This window comes from Dermacentor andersoni, chromosome 1 (assembly GCF_023375885.2).
Source record: "Dermacentor andersoni chromosome 1, qqDerAnde1_hic_scaffold, whole genome shotgun sequence".
Lineage (NCBI taxonomy): Eukaryota > Metazoa > Arthropoda > Arachnida > Ixodida > Ixodidae > Dermacentor > Dermacentor andersoni.
The window spans coordinates 234,110,326-234,122,400 of NC_092814.1; the positions used below are offsets into that span (position 1 = coordinate 234,110,326).

General features: G+C 46.4%; 1 pseudogene; it reads left to right on the plus strand.

The window, feature by feature from the left end:
- Positions 1-12,075, plus strand: part of LOC126547930 (sterol carrier protein 2 pseudogene) — a 99,944-nt pseudogene that overhangs the window by 41,776 nt on the left and 46,093 nt on the right.

Sequence of the window (12,075 nt, forward strand, 5' to 3'; positions counted from 1 at the left end):
ACCCATCTCCAAACACAGCTAGAGATGCAACTGCCTTGCTTCTCATCCATGTCAGCAATGCGCGCTCCTTGGTTTTCCTCCCCTTTTCCTTCAATTTTTCTCTGACACTTCACATGCTTCCTCACCTCATGTATCCATTCTCCATTTCACTGACCAATGTCGTCTGCTCCACATTATCGCACATGCTCTGCCGGTGACTCGTGACAGTGTGAAAAGGGAAAGCATGGCAGCAAACGTATCCACTTGTCAGTCAGCACTGTGTTTGTCTTTTGTTTTATCTCATCTGTTGGTACTGTTCCTTGCCAAGGTGGCCAAGGTATGTATTCAACATATGAAAAGAGTGCAGTGCAAACCGGAAAAGAGATAGTACCCTAGCTTGAATGGAAGCATACTTCGTTGACTTCAGTTGCACAAATGGCCAGGAGTGTACACCTTGAGACACTAGTTTATGGCATTGTAGGTCTTGAAGGCCGTGGAATTGGCTAACATGGCTAACACTTTTCTGCATGCTTCACTTGATGATTATCGTAAACCACAAGTGTTCTCAGCATTATGTTCAAATGCCTTATGCCATTTTAATGTGATGTTTAACATGCCTCCCTTCTCTGCTACTAGTGCACTTTTTATTTCGTTGCTTATATGTACCTTTTATTTACTTATTAGTTATGTGTAATATCTGCAGTGTCATTGTCTTACAGCGACACTGTTACGAGGTGTTTCACAATGGTTACAGTCTATATTCTTTTTTTAATTATGTGCAATATATGCAGTGCCATTGAGGCATCCAACATCTTAAGCGATGCTGTTAAGAAAAGTTACAATGTGGATGCAGCCACATTAAATGTAAATGCAACGCTGGTTCGGAGCCTTGAACTTGTTTTGAGACATAATTATCAACAATTATAAAATAAAAGTTGCCTGCATATACCTTGTTTGAATACATAGCTTATTTTCACGGTTTCTGAATAAGTAATTCATAATTTTTGTTTCTCGCATTTTATTATACTGGCTTTGTGTTAAAAGTCGGCAAGGACCTTGTACGGCTGCTGCCATAAAAGCAGATGCCAAGCTGCTGCTAGCCTGCATGCAGGCTATCACTAATACAACCAGCCTTGACCATGCTCGAGCGCAGCAGCACTTGCTGTGTGCAAGCCAGGCTGTGAGCCAGCAATCAGATCCCTTATTCCTCTGAAGGGTGTGAGAAATCTCTTATAACAGTGTTGTCAGATTGGCACAGTAAAACTTCATTTGGGCCTAGTTGGTACATAATTCTGAACTTAACGTTACAGCGCAGACACCTAAGACGAACCACAAAAAGCGCCAGTGTATGTCGTGTCTTTTTGTGGTTCGTCTTAGGTGTTTGCGCTGTAATGTTAAGTTCAGATTGGCACACTTCTCTAAAAGATTTTTTTTTTTACTTTTTATCCTTCCCAAGATGTTACGGAATGAAGCTTCCAAAAGTTGTCATCTCAACTAGGCCACATGTTCTTTTATGATGCGGTCTTCAGCACTGCCTGTTTTTTGCCTTTAATCGTCAGAAGTGAGCCCATGGTGGTTCTAAGGCTCTGTAAGCCTTCTTGCACCAGCAGCATTGTCCAGGTGGAATATCAGTAAGGAAGTTTGGATGATGGCCATCAGAAGCCCACTTGTCATTATTCTGCCACTTTTGTTGCTTTTCTTGAGACTGCTTTTTCTTTCAATGTTATTGTGTTAAGAAATTTAAGCATGACGTATGTTTGGAGCTAAGGGCATGATCCACCGGCTTCAAAGTTCCTAGAGTCAGTCTGCGCAAGGAATTGTGAGGCGGTGCTGCTATTAAAAGCATGCACTTTCACCCGCTCTTAAAATCGGGGTACAATACAATGAACATTTTACCATCCCTTACGACTCTCTCTTAGCCACTATGTTTGCCTTTCGGTAATATGGGGGAAAAAAGCAAAGCTGAACTCTGCTTTATTTAGTCCACTCTGCCAGCTTGTCACAGTAAAAATGGCTCTGTTAGTGCCTACCAGAACTTTCATTTTCCTAATCATTTAATTTTGAAGTGCAATAAGTGTTTTGGCGTCTTCTCAACTTTTTGCTGCTTTAACTCTTGCACATGTCAATATTAATGAGAAATGATGTCCTCTTTACCTTTTGTAGTACCACAGTCTAGATTTGTCAGAGAATGCACTGTTATAGCTACGTTATTTCTACAATAACTGTATTGCACCTTGTTCAGGCACTTGTGGCTGATTTCCATGTATTTTTTATGTACTTCATAAGGTCTGTGCTTAAACCTGCAGCTGGATGAGTTGCTTTCTATTCTTACTGTTTGGTTAAGTTAAGAGATTCTGCTTGCGTCGTCCATTTCTTCCTTGCCTCTGCTTATGCAATAAATTTATTTTCTACAAAGCACTACTTTGCTTACTTTTGTTTGCATCTTCTAGCTTGCAAACCAATATATTGTGTATTTCTCAGTGTGGAAACTCAATATTGAAAATTCTTAAATTGGCATACTAGCCGAGTCATGTGAACAGATACTCCCATATGTTCCTGTAAAACCTCCATGATCATTGTAAAGAAATACTATGGTACTTTGAAAAGCCTCCCTCGAATGTAAAAAAGTATTCCCATAGCTTCCTGCAAAAGCTCCGTGATGGATGTAAACACATGCTCCCATAATTCCCTGCATAAGCTCCTTGATGGAGGTAAACATATACTCCCATAGTTCCCTGCAAAAGCTCCGCGATGGAGGTAAACACGTGCTCCCATAGTTCCCTGCGAAAGCTCTTTGATGGAGGTAAACATATACTCCCATAGTTCCCTACAAAAGCTCCGCGATGGAGGTAAACATATACTCCCATAGTTGCCCACAGAAGCTCCGCGATGGAAGTAAACATATACTCCCATAAGTACCTCCACAACCTCCGCGATGGAGGTAAACATATACTCCCATAGTTGCCCGCAGAAGCTCCGCGATGGAAGTAAACATATACTCCCATAAGTACCTCCACAACCTCCGCGATGGAGGTAAACATATACTCCCATAGTTGCCCACAGAAGCTCCGCGATGGAAGTAAACATATACTCCCATAAGTACCTCCACAACCTCCGCGATGGAGGTAAACATATACTCCCATAAGTACCTCCACAACCTCCGTTCAGCAGCGGAGTAAATCTTTTACTCCGCCTACACGGAGTATATTTACCTCCCATCAGGGAATGCGCTAGAGGACAAGCCATTTACTCCCATCTCGGATCATTTTTGCTAACAGTGTAAGAGGTGGGGGGATTGCCTTGATGAAATCGCATAATCCAATGACGTGTTGGAGCGTGCCTAACTGAGTCTTGCAGAAATTACATTGCTTCTCGTACCCTTCCGGGTACATCTTGTTTTGAAGGTAAGGGCGCGGGAAGGGTCCTGCCTGTATCTGCCTGTAGATCGCTTGCTGTTCTCTGCTAAGTGATTTGTGAGGATCGGGGTAATGGCGCCTATCCGTCTTGTAATGGTTCGTAATGTCCCTATAACTAATTATGGACTGTGGCTCACCTTCCTCTACCCGGTGTTCCATCTCTCGGGCAAACTGGTGGGCAAGTTCGTTGCCCTCCAGCCTAGAGTGAGCCGGTGTCCATATCAACTCAACTTTCCTTTCAGGTACGTCGCGTTTACTCTTGAGAATATATAGTGCCGCAAGAGACACCCACCCCTTTTTGTAGCTGTTATACGCCTTTTGCGAGTCAGTGACAATTCTTCCAACCTTGGGCTGCGCGAGTGCTAGCGCTATCGCGGCCTCTTCTGCCACCTCCGGAAAAGACGTCTTGATGGAGGCGCAGGTTACGAGCACATCTCGCGTCGTAACTGCCAGCGTGGCTTTCGATGAAAACTTGGGTAACGAAGCGTCTGTGAAGAGAGTGACCCCTGCTTCCTCTTCTGCTATTTGATCTAAAGTCTCCGTCAAGGCCGCTATACGAGCCGCTCTGCGGCCGTCGTTACGACCCGACCTCATGTTTCGAGGCAGCGGCTTACTGTCGATTTTATGCGCCCACAACCTGGGTAACGGCCCCGTTTCCTTCCGCTCTGCCTCTTGCCAGCCCAATTTGGCAAGAACGCGACGTCCCGCCGAAGTTTGACTGAGTCGAACTCTTTGATTAGACAGATGAGCTTCTATTCATTCTTCAACGACGTTGTGCTTGGCCATGCCGAGAAGCTTGTCGGTCGGAGAATGCTTCGGCATGCCCAGCGCCATCTTGGTTGCCTTGCGTATAATGACGTTCAACTGGTCCCTGTCTTTCTTGAGTAACTTGAGGTACGGCGACGCGTAAACGATGCGCGACGTCACGAAGGACTGGACGAGCGTTAGTGCATCGTCCTCCTTCAATCCTCTTTGTCTGTTTGTGACTCTTCTGATCATGTTCGAAATTTGTTCCGTTGAAACCTTGATTTTGTCGATCGACGCCCCCGCCTTGCCATTGTTCTGGAAGATGACACCCAGGATACGTGCTTGCGTGGTTGGCGTTATGGTCGTCCCGTCGATGGTGATGCGGACGTTCTCTTGGTCTCCTTTCTTTCTTCTTGGCTTGATGACGAGTAACTCTGACTTCTGTGGCGAGCAACTGAGGCCGCACGATTTAGCGAACTCGTGCACGGTCTTTGCCACTCTCTGAAGGGTCTCCTCCATACAACTCACCGACCCTGCCCTCGACGACCACGCAGTGATATTGTCTGCATAGAGAGCGTGATATATGCCCTCTATGTCTTGAAGCGAAGCCGGGAGAGGGAGGAGTGCCAGGTTGAAGAGAAGCGGCGAAAGAGCCGATCCTTGCGGGGTGCCTCTGTCTCCCAGGGCTATCGGTTTCGACTTCTCTTTTCTTTTCTTTGTCCGCTTAGTGGATTGGAATTTGCCAACATCCGGAGCGAAGATCAAGGCTGGAAAAGTATTGCGCGCCTTGCAAAGAATCAAGGGCATCATCGATACGGGGCATCGGACATACATCCTTACAGGTGATCTTGTTTAGCGCGCGGTAGTCAACACAAAATCGTACCGATCTATCCTTCTTCTGCACCAAAACGACGAGTGATGACCAAGAACTGGCGGAGGGACGTATGATATTTCTTTTCAGCATATCGGAGACGTTCCCCTCGATGATTTTGCGTTCGGCCAAAGAGACTCGGTTGGGACGACGGCGTACAATAGTGCGGCCATCGGTGTCGATACGATGGGAGGCAACAGAGGTCTGTCCGAGTGACGAAGTATTCATATCAAACGAGGCCTGCTGCTTCGTGAGCAATTTTAGCAACGCTTCACTCTGAGCAACAGTAAGGTCAGGACTTAATCACGGAAGCAAGGGCAAATGAAGCAGATTTTCCCTGTTGAAGAAAAACTTGCGAGGCGGCAAGAGGAAGCAGGGAGACTGGTTGGGTGTCCACATAATAGGTCACTGCATAGCCTTGAGGTAGGAAGATTGTCTCAGTGGTCGTGTTTACTCAATACCGTTTACCGTACCTTACCGTACAATAGAGATTTTTAGCAGTGCCGTATTACGGTACGGTAAGTGCGGTATGCGGTACGGTATTACCGTTCCGTACTAATTTGCCGCGATGACCGAAGACGTTTTAGCTGCGTGTGTCGCTCGATGCGTACGGTAACGTGATAATGATGATAGCGGCTAACATTGGGCCTTTGCAGAATGTAATAACTGTGCGCTGAGCGCGAAATGTTCATTTTGACGAATACTAGAAATCTTTAGCTTATCCATACACGCATTATTCTTTACAGAAGTGCCCGGCTACGGCAAACTTAGACGCCAGTCACAAGGCCGGTAGCGACATCTTGTGACACTTCGTCCTGCAAGACGTGAAACGTTTTGTTACATAGGTGTTATTATCTAATCAATACATAAAAAAGGGTTTGTTTCTTGTAAATTGCACAGCTGCTGACACTTTACACCAGCAGATAAGTAGAATATAGTTAGTTACTGCAATAAAAACTCTGCGTCCCCTCTAAGTAAACTCTGCATCACTAGATGGCGCCACCTACCTGGTTTTTCTTTTATGCCACTGTTTACTTGTTGTCACTTCGTCGCTCCGCAGAAGGTGATTTAAAGTAACCTCTTGCCTTGGTATTATCATGGTAAAAAAGCACGCGAGACGTGGACTCTGTGGCCGACATCAGCTTCTCACTGTTTTGGCTTTTTTTTACGCATCGTGTATACAAGAGCACAAAGTTGCAATGACCTTTCATATTCTACTCATCTGCAGGGGTATAACGTTCGTTAGCGGCATATACATTTACGTGCAATCCTTTTACGTTTTTTTCTTCTACGAGAAATCTTGTACAACCCAAAAACATTTCATACGTACTGTAGTGGCACAAATCGTCGCACAATACCGCCGCTATTCACATTACTGTCACTTATAGCCCCGATTACCTGGTGCTTTGTAACAGTAATAAATTTCAGGGTGAGCTAAAAAAAGGCAAATATGTAAGTAAAATAGAAAGGTGGTTCCGTATCACACAATCACAATGAATACGTAGAAACACGCTACGGGCGGCGCCACTAATAGCTATGACATTTAAGCATGAAGTATTGTTATAGTGAACTTCTAGAACACCATAGTATTGTCAACGTACCTGTTAAGGCCAGACAATAGAAAATTCAGTGCCTGTGGAAATTCAGGTGGCTGCGTGGCAGAAATATCAGCTTGGGAAGCGGAGTTCAGCCAACGTTTATAGTTTCGCAAGGTGATGTTGCGATAGCAGTATCTCGTGCCTTAAACTAAACGATACATTTATTCATCTATCGGAAATAGCGATACTGATACACGTCTTGCCAGACGTATCATGATACAGATACAAGATACCCAAAGAGCATCTTCGATACTGCCTAGCACTGGCTGTAAGTGACAAACTGGGAGGGAAGTGAAAGAAAGCTTCAAATCTAGTTAACGAGTTGATGATTGCATATCATATTGACCGCAAATAAAGACGGGGACAGCGGAAGAAAACACAAGAAGGACACGGGCGGTATCGTTTACCGCCCGTGTCGTTTTTGTGTAAATGTGCTGTAAACACCAACTAGGCCAAACTGAAGTTCTTCTGTAGTTGAGGATTATTTAGTACAGTGTTAAGTTTACCAAGGAGATTAGAATGTCATACTGTGTCAAATGCTTTCGAGAAATCTATACAAATAGCGTCAACCTGGTTGCCAAGATCAAGGTTAAGGAAAATGTCATGCGTAAACTCAACTAACTGCGTAACCGTACTAAACCGCGCCTAAACCCATGCTGTATGTTAGATAACAGATAATGTGATTCCAGAAAAAGCACGACGTGTTTATGAATGATATGGTCCAAGATTCTGCATGACTATGATATCAATAAAATCGGTCTGTAATTCGAGAAATACTGCTTAATTATCACCGGATTTATCAAGATGAAGCACTTTAGCTAACTTCCATGGAGAAGGAATAGTGACAGATGATAAAGATTTCTTGAATATGACCATCAGATATCTTGATGACCACAAGTAATAGCGAACAAAGAATGCATTGTGTATCCAGTCTGGATCGGTGCATTTCTTGGTATCCAAGTTTAATCAATGACAAGCTCAATCAGCTTCTCAAAAATGCGACACGAGGTAGTAATATATTAGACCTGCTGCTGAAAAATCTCCAATTCTGAAACTCACGTGCTAGAGGAACTAAGCGACCATAACATAGTGCATAGCGTTCTTCCAGCTCGAGTCCTGATAAATCAACTACTACAAAAACGATTTCGAACTACTCTAGAATCGACTGCAGTAAAATGAATAGTATGTTGCAGGAATTTGGCCTCATATTTAAAGGTTCCTACCGCATCCGCACGGTCAATGAAAACTGGTCGCTGTTTCGTGACAAACTCAAACTGAGTGTGCCTGCATACGGAAGTTAACGATTAGAACAAGCGACAATGCTGCTTGGTTCACGAAAGAGGTAAAAAGCGCCTAAACAGAAGAAAAAAAGGAGTTTACCGTGTTACGTTTGACCGGCGGGAGCTGGCGATCTTCGGGGAAGCGACCGACGGAAAGGCGCCACCATGTCTGCTGCGATGACTCGCTTTGAAAGGGCAATACGTCAGTTCCCAGCCCATCGGCGCCACCAGGGCTGCGGCGGCGACTCGTTTTTTAGGGAGGACAATGCGCCGCTTTCTCTGCCGTGAGGCGCCGAGATGTCTAGACGCAGTCGGCGGAGCAAGTGTTGTTAGTGTGTACGCCGACACCGTGACGGTCTGTTTGGAGCAGGGGAGCTCCGGGAAGATTATTTGCGGTGCCGTCTCACGCAGCTTAGAAGTCGTCAGTCAATGGACAGACGCGGCGGCCATTGTCTGCGGAGTCGACTCTGGGATAAAGAGGCGCCTGCTCGGGGCAGCACCGTGTCTGCGAGAACCCACTCACCTTGGTGTGGTCAGTGCAACCTGTGCGGAAGTGTGTGTGTAAACCCTCCCCCTCAAAGGTGGGTCGGCGACGATGACTTTCGACGCTCCGTTTGGTCGAACTGCCGTTTTTCCTCACTTAGGGATCTAGGGAGGACAGAGTGTATTTAAGGAGCCGTTGGCGGCTCCTCAGGGTGCATTCTCGCTCAGTCATGCTAGATTGATGAACTGTAACATTCTCATGTAGTTACTGTAAATAAATGCCATATTCCTCGTTCTCGATTAGAAAAAGCCTCTCCCTCAACAACGTCCTCAGCGTGGATAAGTTGGACGACGGCATGGGCCAGCTACCATCTATTTCATGCCCCCCCCAAACATTACAACCGCAGGACCAAGCAAACAAACGCAGATCGAGACTGGGAAAACTATAAAGAGGCCTCGAATAAGGTTGAGGCTTCAATTATAGCAGCTAAAGACCAGTATTTTACCCAAACGTTGCCCAGTTTACTCAAAGCCAAACCAGCAAAATTTTGGCAATGCATAAATCCCAAGTCTGAATTTAAGACATCTGCTCTAAAGGGTGAAAATGGTGATGCGCTGTCCATTGAAACTACAAGTGAGATATTTAATTAACAAACATATTGCACAAGTATTTGCAAATGAGGTTCCACGCGAATTAGCCGATGATGTTGACCCAATGTCATCACCAATGTCAATCGATTTTAATAAGTGAATTTGGTGTAGGACGCGCCATCGAGGGACTGCCGCAGAATAGCAGCCCGGACCCTGACGGTATCAGCAATAAGCTACTCAAACTAACGTGCCACATGTCAGCTACATTATTAGCGCTTATATTCTAGCAGTATTTGGAATTGGCACGTCTTGCCGACGATTGGAAGATAGCGCACGTCGTTCCGGTATTCAAGTCAGGCGCAAACACGTGTCCCAACCATTATAGACCAATCTCGCTGACCGCAGTTTGCTGTAAACTGTTGGAACATAATGCACATAATGTCCCACCTAATCTATAACAATCTGCTCCTTGATCAACAACACGGACTTAGATCCGACAACGGGCGCCAAGTCCGTCGTCGGACCACAAGCCCGTCGGCCAGCGCAGTCGCACGAAAACAGCTAGAGTAAACCATTATCTGGCGGTCGTAACTCGCTACTTTTGACTGAACAGGTTAAGAAACGATGAAACTACCCGTGCCACCAAATTCAGACAAACGCCCAAAAGCAAAAAAAAAAAAAAAACGAACGTGTGAAGGGGCGTACTGTAACAGATGAACTTTCTGCGCACTTCAGGAGCTGCAGTGCTTTGCAAGTGAACGCGGCATCTGGAAAAAAGATATTTATTGATAATGATAAAGTAAAATAGGCCTCTCTTTTCTTTCGTCACGCGTATAGAAAACTGATTAGGAATTTTATTTTCCTTTAATTAATCTAACTGTGTCTCGTCTTAATTACAAAAATATTTCCTTTCGCAATGTTTGTTCCCTCCTAAGATGGTCGCACTTCAATCGTTGCTCCCATAACCACCCCTGCTGATGTCGGTGGCAATTTGTTCTGAACCACTTTTCGCCAGAAGATTCGCGCGCGACCTATTTGGGGGCGCTATTCTCGACACGCATGACGGCTGCCACTGGCGGCTGCACTATAGTGCCTAGAATATACTGCCTAGAGTATATAGTGCCTAGAGTACGTTCTAGGCACTATAGTTGCACGGCCGCCATTATCCACCATGTTTACACTCTGACTGGCTGTCGAGAGCTCATGTGCCTTGAAATTTGTGCCGGGAAACGGAAGTTTCGCAAAATGCAATTTTGCGTTTTCATCAAGACGACTAAACGTGACGTGGAGCTGCAAATTTTATCGACTAATACATTTTTTGGGGTCCTTAGTAGCTATATTGCGACGTTAGTGTTTCAAAAAGAAAGTGAGCGGTAGCGTACAGAAGCCAGTGCAATGCATCTGCAATTTCGTGAATATGTGGTGGCGATCCAAGATAGCCGCCATGCCAGCTTGCTGATTGGCTGAAGGAATATGCTGTGGGGAGCGTCACAGGAGCGCCTTGAAGTTTCCTCCCGCGGTGCGAGTAACCAGCGAAGTGAACAAGAGATTGTAGCGCCGGCGCTTGCGTCACGCTTGCGTCGCGCTAGCGGATATCTCTGGCGCGCGCAACGCTATCGGTGATAATCGGCCTTTCTCAGCCAGCCGAGTCGAGCTGAGTCACGTTTCACGAGACAGTGATAACGTGGCCTATAGAACGTGCGCGCATCACCACTTGTAGGTCGCGTATGTTGTCTCAAGGAAGAAAACAAGCGCGTTGGCGCCAACGTACGATGACTCATTCCATTTCCCGGGGACAGGCATCCTAGCTAATGAAGCAGACGACGGCTTGTACGGCTTGACGACGGAAGCGAAAAGCGTTTTCGATGGAATAATCATGCGCTTTGAGCTAGCTGCTTTATTTTTGCGGCGGACGAAAACAGGGGTGCAGTTAAGTTTTGTTCTTTTCCTTGAAGTCGACCAAAGTCTCTTCAAGGTGATTATCGGCGTTGATGAAGCAGGAGGCAGGTTGGAGGTAACAAAACTTGAAGATATATTGCAACGGAAATATTTACACAGTCAAATACAGAGTTAGCAAAAGAACACTGATACAAAACACACAAGTAAACAGCGCCTTACTCTTCTACTTTTTCTTAAGTTAGAGCCTAGGACAGCTGTCACTACATACGACCAACCGAGTCTCACTGTTCTACCACTAAGTGGTTACGGCCCAGACTAGCGTTGCATCGTACGGAGTCTTACTGTTCTATCAGGTTTAGTGATTACAGCCTAGACTGAGGAACAAGCACCTCGTCTCGATTGTTATAGGCGAAAGAGACAAAGAAAAAGGGCGGTAGGACCGTTAGCCCATCCCACAGAAGCAGTTGCCAATGAGAGTTGACAGTTTCTAATTAAGCCACAACCCAAAGGGATGGGCTTACTCTCAAAAGTAAATGCATTGGAAAACAACCCTGTTTTCCTTCTTCCCACAACTTCGTTTCCCTCTCTTATTTCCACGTGGTCAGTGACGGCCTCGGCAAACACGCCAGGCACGCACGATTTATTGAGGCCATCTCGCACCTCAGCGGCGTTTCTAGCCAGCAGGGGGCTCGGGCGCTGGTGTCCCAACACCGCGTACCGCAGTCCCCCTCAAGGTTTTTCCTCGTAGAAAAATAATGACCGCTGGCGGCATCCGGACTCGGTGTTCTTAAAACGACGTTCTCCGAACGCGGCCTCCGCATGCGCACCGCGCCCCTCTCTACGGCGCCCACTGCAAGTTGTAACACGACACCAAGCGGGCTCTCCTCAGCGCTCAAAACAAGATGCACGTGGCTGCCGCCCGAATGCGTAGGGGCGTGAACCCCCCGCTCCGTACGCGCAACACGTGGTCAGCATTGCTAGCAGCTGCGTCTCTAACCAGCAGGGGACTCAGGAGCTGGCGCCACAACGTCGCGTATACCATGGTCCCACTCGAGGTTTGTCCGCGTGGCCCTATTATGACCATCGGCGGAATGTCAACACAGCGCGCGTAAGAGCATGTTCTCCGAATCCGTTTTCCGCCTCCGCCCCCCCCCCCCCCCCCCCCCGGCGCGCTCCTCGGCTCGTCACCCGACACCACGCGGGCCGTCCGA